Source organism: Thermobia domestica, chromosome 8, assembly GCF_964235325.1.
Source record: "Thermobia domestica chromosome 8, izTheDome1.hap1.1, whole genome shotgun sequence".
Classification (NCBI taxonomy): Eukaryota; Metazoa; Arthropoda; class Insecta; order Zygentoma; family Lepismatidae; genus Thermobia; species Thermobia domestica.
In genome coordinates this window covers 284,138,727-284,154,079 of record NC_137461.1, presented here as the reverse complement: position 1 = coordinate 284,154,079, position 15,353 = coordinate 284,138,727, and the positions used below count along the sequence as shown (strand labels likewise).

The 15,353-nt window shown below is 37.2% G+C and overlaps 2 protein-coding genes and 2 non-coding genes across 11 annotated transcripts in view; 3 read left to right on the top strand and 1 right to left on the bottom strand.

Annotated features, from left to right (window-relative positions):
• The window catches only part of LOC145693650 (uncharacterized), a 363,723-nt gene that overhangs the window by 1,593 nt on the left and 346,777 nt on the right, over nt 1–15,353 (top strand). The gene's annotated exons all lie outside the window — the stretch shown is intronic.
• The window catches only part of LOC145693651 (uncharacterized), a 226,476-nt gene that overhangs the window by 130,884 nt on the left and 80,239 nt on the right, over nt 1–15,353 (top strand). The window lies entirely within an intron of this gene.
• Nucleotides 11,459–11,540, top strand: TRNAL-AAG (transfer RNA leucine (anticodon AAG)). The gene has a single exon. It is a non-coding gene; the product is annotated as a tRNA-Leu (tRNA).
• On the bottom strand, nt 15,162–15,233 carry TRNAD-GUC (transfer RNA aspartic acid (anticodon GUC)). The gene has a single exon. It is a non-coding gene; the product is annotated as a tRNA-Asp (tRNA).

Sequence of the window (15,353 nt, the reverse complement as noted above, 5' to 3'; positions counted from 1 at the left end):
GTGTGAATATTTAAGTCCTTCATTACATCATTTTCAATGAATACTTTCTGTAACGTTAATCCCTCTCTCCTTATTTTTTTTAAGACAAAAAAAAATCGACATGGTAGAGCGCTCATGCGGTGCAACAGGTCCCTGGTTTGATGTCAGGCCATGAGTTTGTGGTGGACAGTATTATTTCCATGGGTTTTCCCGTGGTTCTCCCCTTTCCCCACATTTTCATTCCACCAATCATCCGTATTCCTAAGCCTAAAGGAGACAATAGTGGGACGTTAAATGAAAGAATTCACTTCATTTTATACATTTCCCTCAGGAAGATTCCCAAACATCTAGGTAGCAAAAGGCTCACGCTTTTCATAGTATTCCTGGCAGTGGAGAATATTTGGTGATAAACCACTATCTAGACTTCCCAGATTTCTGAAGCTCCAAACCGGGACATTGTGAATGCCAATATTTTATCAAAAAATCTTGTGATAAATTTTCAACTCCATAGTGCATGTTCTTCAAAATTCTAATATAAGATGTACTCTTCACACCACTCAGAATTCAAACATTTACACTGCATACTATATTAGTATCTACAAATGTACTATTTTGATTTGTAGTAGGCCTATCAAATAATAATAATAATAATAATAATAATAATAATAATAATAATAATAATAATAATAATAATAATAATAATAATGCAGAAATCAGTATGAGGTAGGCCTAAAATTTTAGTCTTACTGTTCAATATTCAGATTTGGTGTTCTAATTTCTCAAGCAGTGAATATTTAGCTAGCCTACCCTGTTGTTTCTGCTTTAAATATATACATAAACACACACACACACACACACACACTCATATATATCCAGGATTCTCTGAGGGGGGTGCACCAATAACTACCAGTACATTCGAATTAAATTTGAGTTTTTTAAATGCCTTTAGGCATTTGTGATGTAAGTTTAAATGAGGAATTCCTTTGGAAATGCTAAGTGTCTGCTGCCGATGGATTCTTTTCCTTCAACCTTCAGAAAATTGACTTAAACTATTGATTTTGCAAAACTATTGATCACTATATATACTCTTCATTTTGGCACGGGAGACCTGGTTCGATTCCTGGCGGAAGCTCATGTGGTTCGGATTCCACGTTAATCAGTAGGTTCTGTCTCATATAGCTTCTCTGCTGAAAAGGCAATTATTTTTATCTAGGAATTCATTGCAAGTCATTGCAAAGTTCTTTTCGCAGAGTATTAATCCTCTCGCTATTGAATTTTCTATTAAACTTTTGTATGCGCTACGAAAAAGCGCTAGAAGTTGTTAAATGACTTCGCGACTAAAAATTAAAATTCACCGTCTGACCGGAACTAAACACAAAACCGCTCGGGACACTGGGACAACCCTTGAAAACAGAGACTGTCCCGATCAAACCGGGACGTCTGACAAGCCTAATTCTCTTGATATCAACGGAGGTACAGTGCCTCAGTCGTAAAGGGCTTACCACTAGTGCGTGAGGTCCCTGGTGCGATCCCGGCTAAGTAAATTTGTGGTGGACAACATCGTGTCCGTGGGTTTTTCTCGGGGTACTCCCGTTTTCTCCTATATTTTCATTTCACCATTTTTTCATTATGATTCTCTTGCCTTAAGAGTCTTCATCCCGGCGAAATTAAAATACCGCTAATTTTACAGTAATTATGTGATATCTTCAAATAGATCAAAGAGTATCGAAATGTGGAACAAGAGCGCCCTACTCACGACTCACTTATCTGCTTTCGATTTCGAGCCATTTTGAAAATCGGCATTTATTTTCGCGTTTTTAAACAGCTGAAAACGGAAAGCCACTAGGTGACTTGTGATAACGGTACCTCACGCAAAATAATGTCTAGGGCGCTCTTGTTCCATATTTCAATTATCTTTTATCTGTTTGAAGATATCACATAATTACTGTAAAATTAGCGGTATTTTAATTTTCGCCGGGATGAAAACTCTTAATCATCTCTCCCTTAGCCAAACCAACATAATCATGGGACGATAACCTAAAATATTTATTTATTTATTTATCATTATCATTATTATTATTATTATTATTATTATTATTATTATTATTATTATTATTATTATTATTTGTCATTACAATCAACGTATATTTTAACCTGACAGTCTCTTAAGAAAGAACAAGAAATAAATAGCTACGTTAAGAGGGGAGGTATAAAGCCTGCAACAGCCCAAATAAGCACTTACAATCGTTTTGCGATTTCTGGTTGTATTTGTGTTTTGCATTCAGTCCTCTTTGTTAAAGTTATGTAGGATTTCTTTTCGTTACTTCCTGTTGTGAATTCCGTGAGCGGAATACAAAATTCTTCGTGTGGTAGCCTATCTCTCGTGTTTGATAGCCCGTGCCTCGCCTCTCATATGCGTATGTGATATGTTTTCGTACCACAACAAAAGCAAAGGTCATTATCATAGCAAGCAAGAAAAAAAAGGAAACAGCCAAAAACTATGTTTTGAGGTCGCATAATTTTTCAAGGTTTCGCTTTTTCCATCTGCTACCGGTAATTTTTTTTTTTTTTTTTTTTTAATGTTGTTGCCCAATTCCTTTTTTGGACACCCATCTGCACTTTCTGATTTATTCCTGAGCAATTAAGAAGCTGTAGGTCCAGTGTTTCCCTTTTACTAAAGTCCGTCGTGTGTGCATAGATTTTCTTTAAATTTTCAATGTGGTGTTTTCGTCTTAAGGATCTTCACTACAGCGAAATTAAACTACCGCTAATTTTAGAGTTTTTCGGTAATATCTTGAAAACAAATAAAAATTTTTGAAAAGCAGAAATGTAGTGAACTAGACAATACGATTTTGCATGTGATACCGTTATCACAACTCATCTATCTGCTTTCGATTTGCAATTATAAATAATTTAGCAGTATTTTTTTTCTGCGGTTTCTGTAAATAGCGGCATACCAAAAACAGATATTTAAATTGTGATAAAGGTATCACATGCAAATTCGTATTGTATAGTTCACTACGTTTCTGCTTTTCGAATATTTTTATTTGTTTTGGAAATATTACCCAAAAATCTAAAATTAGCGGTAGTTCAATTTCCCTATAATGAATACCCTTAACTGTTATATCGGTTTGCGTCTTATAAGCTAAAGGTGACAATGGGAATCAAAAGTCTAATAAAATAATATACTGAAATGATGTGGGGCGTGGTGGGTCAGTGGTAGCCGGTGGGCGTAGCCGAGTGGTCTGAAACATTAGGCTGACAATCTTAATCGAATCCCTCTGAAATGCAAGGGTGGAAATTTTAACTGTCTTCGATGTTTCTGTATTCGTGTCTCTGTCGTGCCTGGATTACGTAGAATGTACGTGAAATGATCATGGAAACTAATATCCAGCTCCCGCCAAGTGGATTTTGTGGTGGACGAACACTGTGTGCGTAGGTTTTGTCGGGGTTCTCCCGTTTCCTTCCACTTTCTTCATTCCATCATTTTCATTCATTCCCCATCGCCACTGTCTCCTTTAGCCTAGCCAACATAAGCGTGAGACGTGATGTCGTATCAAAGCTTATCCACAAGGAAAAAGCGAGGAATGGGGTGTTAGGATGACCTAAAATGTTATTTTACCCAGTATAGATATGATAATTCCTTCGTGAAGAGTTCTTGAGTACTTCTGACATCAGAATTCGTCTTGTGGTTTACGAGAGCGTTTCCCAGTCTTTCTGATGTCGTTGATGTCTAGTAGCAACTGTTAATTGTCCGCGATCTTTCATGAAATGAAAGATTTAAAAAAAAAAAAAAAATACATTTTACATATCATTAAAATTAAATAATGAATTATATTTTTTCAACACTAAACGTATAATTTACTGCAATGCTGCTATAAATAGAAATATTCGAAAGAATAGACAATACCAGTTAGTACTAGTATTATGAATTCAACCTAATATGATGGGTGATGAATCTTGCACTTTAGGTTGGTAATTTTACGTCTTCTTTTATTTTTATAGCCTATTGTTTTCAATTGGTTGAAACTTAAGTAATGCACATTCCAAATGTACCAGATGTAAGCAAAATAAGATAAAGTTTAATCAAAATGCAGTGTTCCACGGACCCTCTTTCAATATTTCACGGGCCCCCGGACCACAGATTGGGAAACACTGGTTTATGATAATATGTAGTAGACGGTTGTTGATCTTGCAACGTACCACGACTAATATAATTACCAAGCTCACGCTGTATAGACTAGTCTGTTACGCCAATATGATTATTTTAATATCCCTACATCTACAGGGTGGCCCAAAAGTAGGTATACACCCCTGCATTGATCAAGTATAACATTCTAGTTTATGGGTTTGTTTGCTTCGGCTCTTGCGAGCTTAAGAAGTAAGTAAAAACACATTAAGAACAAATAATAAAGAAACTAAATCAACCTGACGGATAACAATAGGAAATGATACAAAATGCAATGCGGTACTGTATACCTACTTTTGGTCCACCCTGTATAACAATAATTGGAAGGCAGAGAAGCTAGTAACTGAAGAAATGTTAATTGTCATATGCAAAAAGACCCAATTAAGGAAATATTTATGTAATGAAGTAATAGATTGATCACTTCTTGTTTACGTGGTTCATTTAGTCTTAATGTTTGATCCTGCTGTGTGATTTCCAGTTTTACAAATTCCCTTTAGAACCACAGGTAGGGCCGGATTAAGGGAGGGACTTTAGGGGGGCTATAGCCCTGGGCCTCCGGGTGGAGAGGGGCCTACACTCTGATCAAAATCTCAACTGGCTATCTAAGAAGAATCATCAAAATACAATCATCATCATAAAATAGACCAAAAATATGAAACATAATTCCTTCACTTTCCTACTGTACTTTCACAAATATGTATTACGTGAAGTCAGCAGGGCCACATATTTTTTCTAGCCCCGGGACTCCAAATGGGTTAATCCAGCCCTGACCACAGGGCAAAAGAACTGGCCACCCTATCATGCTTTATAAACTTAATGGCACCAGTATCTACTTTGCATAAGTGACGGACTGGAATTGTCTTTCTGGAACAATGGTTCTGAACTACCTCTGAAACAATGGTTTTGTTTTGAAAACGTGTTTAATATTAAATTAAATCATTCTTTAATATTAAATTTTATCCATTATAAATTCCTTTGTAGAGATCAAGAGACGACGTGATAAATAGTGCAAAGTTCCAAACGTAAAAATTATGTTTATTTCCACATTATATATAGTGTTGAGTTCCTTCGTCACAGCACTTTGGATGTCTTGAATTCAGACAAAATTTTTGCCTTTCAACGTAGAAGAATGATTCACCACCAGTTATGATTTTCTTAAACCATTCTGGGTCATTTTCGGCCAGTTGGACTCACTCCTGACACGACGACAACCGGTCTTCTTTTTGCTCCGCTGTCAGACTGTGGAGCACAAATCTTCTTCTTTTGTAGATAATGTCCCACGATCTTCCTAACAGTATCCTTACTAATGTTCAAGTCTTCCGCAATCACCCTGAGAGACTGGCAAAGATTTTCAATAAGCTTTTCCCTCACTCTTTCAACATTTTCGTCACTTCAAACGGTCACCGTATGGCCAAGTCTAATACAGTGAAATCTCTGAATAACGGACACCAATGGGACATGAATTTTTGTCCGTTATGGAGAGGTGTCCGTTATAAAGATGTTATAGAAATTTAATCTCACAACGGTAATTGTGTGCTATAATATGCAGTAAATACATTGTGTATGAACGGCGCTGTGGAATGTACTGGTAGTTATTGGTTAGATTTTGATTCATCCGACCCTCCGCCCCCAGATTTAAAAACTAACGACTCCAGTGTAAGGAGATAAAGTGCCATAATCTCCTGGACAGGGAGGGAATTTTGAATCCGCGGATGCATAGGCGCCGACTTGAAGAAAATATTGGGGAGCCCAACCAATGAATAAATATACCGGTATAATCATATTCAGCCGTTTTCTATCAACCGATTGATGAAGCCACCCCCTCCCCCCCAGGATCTCGGTCCGCTGCATCCGCTCTGCTGCGAAATTCTCGACCTGAATCAAATTTGCCTAAAGGCATTAAAACAAATTGAAGTTCAAAATTTGGGAACTTCACTGCAAGTTTGCGCACCACATTGATCTTCCCTTGTCATATCATTGCTGCCATAGTGTTGGTTGAAGCCTCAGTGTCTATTAAACACAGCTTTGAAAGTGGCGTTTTCTATTGAATAAGAAGGCTGTTCCTAATATTGAATTAAAGGTACGACCAGGTTTACGACAGGAATTCTTACTCCTCTTTGTTAATTTTTCCTCAACTGGATTATATTGAGGGGCGAACACCCCACCTTTAAATATTAAGAGTCTTCATCCCGGCGAAATTAAAATACCGCTAATTTTACAGTAATTATGTGATATCTTCAAACAGATAAAAGATAATTAAAATATGGAACAAGAGCACCGTAGACAATATTATTTTGCATGAGGTACCGTTATCACATGTCACCTAGTGGCTTTCCGTTTTCAGCGGTTTAGAAACGCGAAAATAAATGCCGATTTTCAAAATGGCTCGAAATCGAAAGCAGATAAGTGAGTCGTGATAACAGTTTCTCATGTAAAATAATATTGTCTAGGGCGCTCTTGTTCCACATTTCGATTATCTTTTATCTATTTGAAGATATCACATAATTACTGTAGAATTAGCGGTATTTTAATTTCGCCGGGATGAAGACTCTTAAGGGGGGCAAAAGTGTCCTGCCTCCCCCCCCAAAGTCAGCGCCTATGCACGGATGGATTATTCCCACTGGGCCACACTCTTGAGTTCATAATGTCATGTCAGCCCGCCAGATTACTTAACATCACCTCGAAGATCTTGGCATTAACCCACATTTTTCCTACAGCCAAACAAAAGATAATTGAACGTTATCAATAAGCAAACTTGTCAGATATGTTATTATCAAAGTGTAAATTGACGAGAGTAACAGTATTTTAAAAATACAGAGGAGCATTCCCAGATAGTCTAGAGTCAACATTTTGGTCGTCTATTTTTGTTCATGGAAAATGTGCTAACTGGGAGGAGGGGGAGATAGGATTTTGGATCGCTCTGATTTGTTTCTTTGATCCTTAATTGTTTTTGCAGATGAAAGCACTCTCACACACGTTTTGTTTTTTTCTTCGATCCTAGGTCAAACATCTAAACACGCTGAAACACGCATTTAATTATTTTGAATGAAGGGTCCAAACAAGACGCGTACCTAGAATTTTTTGTTGAGAGGCGTCCAAAGTTTTTTTTTTTTTTTTTTCTGTGGGGGATCCAATACGTCTATGTAGTATCAAACGTGTTATTCTAAACCCGAAAATACGATAAGTAATTGTCAAGTACTGTCACCTATATTCTCAGAAAAATATATAAAACTAGATAATTTTTATAAGGAAAGAAAGAGTGCAAGTGAAGTGTAAGATCAAAAGACTACATCAATCATTCTTTGCTGAACAAATATAGTCTTATTAAGAGAGTGCACATACGTCGAATTACGAAATTTTGAGAGAAGGGCTCCGGACCCAGTGGGTTCACCTGTGAGTACATTGACAGTCCAGATAGTTTAATGGTTCATCCACTTCTACACTTCTCATTGCCTCACCATTTACAGACAGATGGTGATAATCCACTGCCCAAATTCCACCACTTCGTTTTATACCAAATGAAGGACAGAGATTCCTATGGACATTTTAATATAATAACTGCCACTCCTATTTTCCCCTTGTCGTGGCCCCGTGTAGCGTAGTCGCTAACGCTCTCGCCTTCGTCGCGAGCGGTCCCGGCTTCGATTCCCAGTGGGGGTCGAAAAAGTGTATTGTATTGTATTGTATTTATTTCTTTTGTATGAACTTACAAGTACGAGGAATGTCCTCAGGTAAGTGTAACATGCGTCATATTAGAAAAAAAAAATTACATGAGTAAAATAAAGTAATATTACCTTGTCATGACATTTACGTACTCCTCAATCGTATAACAAGAATTTTCTAATAGAAATAATTTTAACTTTTGTCTGAACCTTTTCATATTTGCTTCATACTTTATATCAATAGGCAACATGTTGTACAACTTAACACCACCATAACTTACACTTTTTTGATATATTGCTGACCGGTGATTACACAAATGAAAATCATTCTTATTTCGCGTATTATGATTATGTACATCCTTGTTTGTTACGAATGCCGATGAGTGTTCTTTCAAATACAAAAAGAGACGATACAAATATAAACTATCCAGAGGAAGTATATTGACCTCCTTAAACAAATGTCTACAAGAAAATTTCGGCTTCTTATCACAAATTATTCTTATGGCTTTCTTCTGAATTTTGAAAACATTAAATCTCTGACTTGAATTTCCCCAGAACATGATACCATATTGCAAGATAGAATTAAAACACGAATGGTACAAGGTTTTAGCTAATTTTAAATTTACCTTCTTTCTAATAATCCTTAGTGCATAACATATTCTATTTAATTTATTAATAACTGACTCTATATGAAATTCCCATGTCAGGTTATGATCTATAGTAAGACCTAAAAACGAACAGTGTGTTGTATAGTTAATTTTATTTTGGTTCAGATATAGGTTAGGGTATATTGGTTTACTGCACTTGTTATGAAAATTTATAGCAATGGATTTTTCAACATTAACAAAAAGATTATTGTTCTTCATCCAAAGAGATACTTCATTTAGTGTTTGCCTAGCATTCTGTTCCAATAATTTTTCATTTTTTCCACTCACTAGCAGAGTGGTATCGTCAGCGAAAAGGGTAACATCTGCCGAAGATATGCTTTTTTCAAAATCATTAATATATAAAAGGTAACTGTTTAATAATAGTGTAAAAACTCTTTTTCAGGCCAGCCACCCTGAATGAGGTTTTCCTGGGTTTTCCTCATTCCCACCAGGCGTGGTATTTATCTTATAGGTCCAGGTGGTTTTCTTCCTTCCCCAATCCTTTCTACATTCCATTTCCACGGATAGTGAGCTCGCCGAGGGATGTCATCTCTCATATGTGACGGGTTAAATGGCCATAAGATGCTGAGAGCCCAGATATATAAAGTCCTAAATCTTTTCCCTTCGTCGATTTTTTTTTCTTTCTTTTTATATAAGAATCCTTAGTGGTACCTTACGCACAGCGTTTTGGTCTGGACGTTGATCAGTCGATTCACTCAGGACCTATTCTTACACAGGTGTAACAAAAATGTGTCTCAATATTGTCACATCAAAATAAGAAAAAAGTGTGTTCAAAAGTGGATAGTTTTAAAGTTAAAGGGCGCCGAAAGCATGAAACAAGTGAATTTTAAAAGTTCATAGCTCCACTACTATGGGACCTATCGTAGTCGAGTCAAGACATCACTGAGGAACTGGTATGTAAACTATCCAAATATTCATGTTTTAAAATGCTCCAGTACTTGCACACCAATTTTGAGAGAAGTAGGTGGAGAGTGATCAAGTACTGCCAATCAGCCTCTAAAAATGATTGCGCATGTACCGGAGGTTCTAAAAGATGGATATTTGGATAATTCACATACTAGTTCCTCAGTGATGTCTTGACCCGACTACGATCGGTATTATAGTAGTGGAACTATGAACTTTTAAGTCCACTTGTTTCACCTTTTCGACACCCTATAACTCGGAAACTATCCACTTTTGAGCACAGGTTCATATGAACTTTTTTTCTTTATTTTCATGTGAGCTATCTATTCCCAAAAAATGTAACAAATTTTTGTAACACCCTGCAGGCTTGGGCTGGCCGGGGTAGGAGGGCAGGAATCCCTGCCGGGTCCCTTTCTTAATATTTATTTATTGAACAAATTTTCAGATACGGCATTACGTTGCCATTTTACACAGGTAATGTTAACAAGCAGGAAAAAAAGTGCAAAAGTAATATCTTTTCGCCAAAACTCACTATTTTGCTCTTTTACACACCGGGTAGCTAGAAAAAAATGTCCACATCACTTGTTAAATGATTATTTATAGCAGTTCGATATTCTGTATAAAAGAGATCTGTATTATAAAATCCTGTTTGGGGCCCTTTGTTTGTGGTCTAGTGAGAATATATTTCAACAATATGAAGAATCATATTCTCTAAATGTGTATTAGAATGCTGAAATGAGACTGACTTTTATAAAGTCCTGCTGGGGCCCTCTGTTAGTCATTTGACAAGTTATTGTAACACCATAAAGAAACAGAACAAGCCCCTAACTTTGGGTCTCATTACCACACGTAAATAAACCTGACAGCTTTATGAAGAAATGTCACCCCCCATCACAAAGGTTTTACAAGATTCTGTAACTTAGTATACTATGTGAGGCAGCTGCATGGAAAGAGAAGATGGGCCTTATATCCCCCAGTCCGAGACTGACACTCTGTATAAGGCATAGAGAGATCATGCACAATTAAGTATGAGCGCCTTGATCCATCAGTCGCAAGTGTTCGCTGATTCTTGTAAAAAGTCTTTTAATCATCAAATTTGTTGTAAAGCTGTTTAGTAGATTAATTGAAGTAGTATAGTGTTGCAATTTGGCCTTCCTTCTCCCCTTTTTCCCCCCTGGCTTTCTGAAGAAATACACTGCCGGATTAAACCGAACCAGGAGATGTGGTTTACATTGGAAATTGAGCACAATACGATATGGTTAGTAAGTGGAAGTGTGTGAAAGTACAAGGGAGTATCGAATGACGTACGACTGATGCATGCGTCTGTGAGGCTTTGGTCTTCTCTGCTCTTAGTCTTTTCAGCAGAAGAAGGGCGATGCAGATAAGTTGATGGCTTTGAAGGAGATTTGTTAAAATGTGGCAACATTGTTGGCTAGGGGAAGGAGAAGAAAGAGGAAAACGATATTACACATATATATACATGTGTGTGTGCGTGTGTGAACCACACATACGAATAGGCTCGAGCAGCTGTTTTTTTATTGAATGGAAACGGAATCCGTATCAAGGGAAAGTGGAGAAGACGTTATAGTCTGATGCAACAAATGGCAACCAGCGACTACCTACTTGCTTCGCTTGGATGAAAAGTGTCCGATATCTTTTTTTTTTCTTTTTCTTGGGCTCACTTTCTTCAAAAGATTTCCCACCTAGATGCAAAAATATGCTAATCAGCGGTGTTTTTGTGTAACTTTGTTCTCTCTGTATGCATATAGTGTTTAATAAGTGTAAATAAAAACATATTTGTGATAAAATTCATTTAACAAATTGGTAACTTCACACTTAACGTTTTAGCTCGAAAATGTTTATAAAACTCTCTTTGTAGAAACATATGGGAAAGTATTTACGCCATGTATATTTTCCTATATAGAAATCGTACTTTAAAAGTCCGGCGTTCAAGTGAAACAATGCTGTGGCAAAAAGCCAGGAGATAATTACGTGGTTTGTTGTTTATCGAAGGATGTGTTACGAATTCTACTTCTTTCCATAGTGCGTACATGTAAGGTAGCGTGGCCGAGCGGTCTAAGGCGCTGGTTTAAGGCACCAGTCTCTTCGGGGGCGTGGGTTCGAATCCCACCGCTGCCAAGTATTTTAAACTGATTTTTGATCTCATTAATGATTCCCTTCTTAACTTCCTTCACAAGAAAATTAACTGACTTTTAAGAAACCGATATATTATGAATAACTTTTAAAGCTACGTTTGATAAACATTTTCGAAATTGTGCTGGAGCACGTATACAGGCATTTTTAATTATGTGTTTATATACCGAAATATATTCGCTAACTTGAAGGTCTCTTGCGGTATTCCATTTTAGCATATGCATGTTAAAAATTGTAAGGTAGCGGCAAGGGTGCCGATCCTGGGGGGCCTGGGCCCCTATTGTATTTATGAATATACAATATTTGGCATAATTTGAATGCAATCTGTCTTAAAATCCTCATATATATACCTTCTGCATCTGAATTGGACCCTCCAAATTTACAGCGAAAACGGCACCCTTGGGTAGCAGTACGGTTTCTTTCCCACAGTTAATTAGAAATACGCCAAGGCAACAGTGTGGATTTGGAAAAGGTATCTCATAAAGAACGTAACGTTTCAAATGTCGGCCATTTCTATCTAATTTAGTAGCAGTGAACGTTACACGATTTTCATCTGTTGTCTTTTGGTTAGTAGTCACGGGGCGCGGTATAGCGCATAATCCTCCAAACCATCGGATCGTTTGAGTTGAGTTGAGTTGATTTTGAGTTTAACGTCCCGTTCAGCAGCGAGGCTATATGAGACGCGGATCTACTGATTAACGTGGAATCCGAACCACATGAGCTCCCGCCGGGAATCGGATCGTTTGAAGATTGCCTCAACGCTAATCTCTTGTCATCAGGTAGGAAGGAGCTCGGCTACCGACAACTGTTAGCCTCATTATGAATTATGGGAAATCAGCGTAAGCGACAGTCTCTTGTGTCTTGTATTTATAATAAGGAATTAAAATATTGAAATATTCTTTGCCTAGTTTTTATGCATCCCACAACTCTTAAATGAAGTTCACATATTAGCGTTACTCACAGACAGAGATGTTTTGCATTATTATAAATATAATTTTTAACACTATATAGTAATAAAGACCATTTTTGAGCTGTGTCACTTCTCTATTAAGAGTCTTCACTACAGCGAAATTAAACTACCGCTAATTTTAAAGTTTTTCTATATCGTCAAAACAAAAATATTTGAAAAGCAGAAACGTAGTGAACTAGATAATACGATTTTGCATGTGATACCTTTACCACAATTCACCTATCTGCTTTTGGTATGTCGCTATTTATAGAAACCGCAAAAAATGCTAAATCTATCTACAGTTGCAAATCGTAAGCAGATAGATGAGTTGTGATAATGGTATCACAAGCAAAATTGTATTGTCTAGTTCACTACGTTTCTGCTTTTCAAATATTTTTATTTGTTTTGAAGATATAGTTTAATTTCGCTGTAGTGAAGAGCCTTAAACAAATGTGACCCTTAAAGAATTGTGTTCACCATTGTCCTTTTCGATACGGAGACAAAAGACCGTTTTTATCCCAATTAAACCCCAATCAAGAATCAATGAGGATAGATCTAGTTTCATATATATTTCTTGATATGGTAAATTTTTGTTGAATTAGAGACTTTTGGGACAAATTAAAACCCGTAAACTTATCCCTTGCGTGTATCACTGGCCAGTGGCGTCGCTTTCTGTATAACGTAGGGAGGCGTTCAGGTATCTGTAAATATCGTCTCCTGCGACCTCCCTTCTCCAAGGTCGGCGTCCGTGCCACTGGCTACAGGTAATCGAAGTCGTACAGATAATAAAATCCACAGGCCTAAAATGGACGAAACATATCACTCGCATGGATAATACACACTCAAGGTTCACACAACAGTTGTTTACAATAACTGTTTTATAATAGTGTAAAAACGCTTTTCAGGCCAGCCACCCGGAATGAGGTTTTCCTGGGTTTTCCTCATTCACACCAGGCAAATGCCGGGGTTGTACCTGACTTATAGGTCCCAGGCCGCTTCCTTCCTTCCCCAATCCTTTCTTCCTTCCCTTTCCGCGGATTGTGTGCTCACCGAGGGACGTCATCCCTCAAAACGTGAAGGGCTAAATGGCCTTAGATGCCGAAAGCCCAGAAATCTAAATCCTAAACGCTAATCAAGGTTCATACAATCCTATCGGGATATTTAAAGGAAAATGGCATTTAAATCATCCAAGAAGGTGGAGGATAATACAAAATAGAATCGTAGGAAGCCGGGTATTAAGAATGATTTTCCTGCCTTTCTCAGCCGTACTTTCTCGGTACGAGTTTATTTCTCGTGCCTTGCACTTTGTATGTTTGTATGTATTTGTTTGAATGACAGTGAAAAACAGTAAATTACTTACTTTCAAGCAAATGATATATGGAAGTTATACTAAATATTTACTGTAGTCATCTTCATTTATGACATTCCGTATAATAGAACATATTATTTTTGTTGATATAGGTCATAACTCAGGGCATATCAAGTTCAAAGCGGCACGTTGTTTGGATGAAGGACAAGTTCTTTTATCAAACACTTGAGAGAGAGGAAGACATGGCAGCCTCAATTAAAAGGGAAAGAAAGAAAATAGATACGTCCGCTCTTTTATAGTCCACAGCAATGTATCATTCCCTACAAGAGAGAGAGACGTGAAGACAGTCTTTTTTTGCTTTCTATCGTTTAAGAGTTCATCCAGGTCGAAATTAAAATACCGCTAATTTTACAGTAATTATGTGATATCTTCAAATAGATAAAAGATAATCGAAATGTGGAACAAGAGCGCCCTAGACAATATTATTTTACATGAGAAACCGTTATCACGACTCACTTATCTGCTTTCGATTTCGAGCCATTTTGAGCTCGAGCATTTATTTTCGCGTTTCTGAACAGCTTAAAACGGAAAGCCACTAGGTGACTTGTGATGACGGTACCTCACGCAAAATAATATTGTCTAGGGCGCTCTTGTTCCATATTTCAATTATCTTTTATCTATTTGAAGATATCGCATAATTACTGTAAAATTAGCGGTATTTTAATTTCGCCGGGAAGAAGACTCTTAAGTACGTTGCGTCTGTTAAAAGATCTCTTGTGTATAAATATGTGATGCTAAAGAACTGAAATACACAAATGATGAAGGCCCCAAGTGCTTTTACGTTCTTTGTTGTACAGATAGGCGTAAGCTGCACGGAGGCGAAGTTTCTTTGGTCTTATAAACAACAAAATGTGGCGAATGAATGCAAAAAAAGATGCTTTATTATTCGTGTCTGCTTTTGGAGAAGCGTAGGTGTACTGCACATAGGCGGCAAAGTAAAGGGAAAACATGTTCTTGTAACAAGAAGAGTACTTCGTCGTAAAGTTTTGTATACCTTTTCAATTTTGATAAATTTCACTTTACTGAACTGTTGGAAGCATCCACATCCATATTTAGTGTATGGATGGATTGGATCAGGGACCAGAAAATTTTTGAACTTCCCTTAAATCGAGTTTTCGTATTTTCTACGGAATAAGCACATCATTTTGAGTTAACTGATAGTTTGGGTTCGGCTCACACCAACTATGCTTCTGTATGTAGTTCTCCAGATATAAGGCCTACAAGAAAATTTTGAAAATCGGAAGATGAGAGGAACTAATCTATACGCAATTAAAAAAAAAAGTAAATCCTCCCCGGCGGGGAATCGAACCCCGGTCTCCCGCGTGACAGGCGGGGATACTAACCACTATACTACCGAGGATTACTTAGTTAAATATTGTTTTTAGTTAGTAACTACGTGAACTGGGAGCTGTATTTGTAAGACAACGCCTGTGGGAGTTTCAACATTGATCTCAGCGACCGGGAAGACTGGATTTGATAT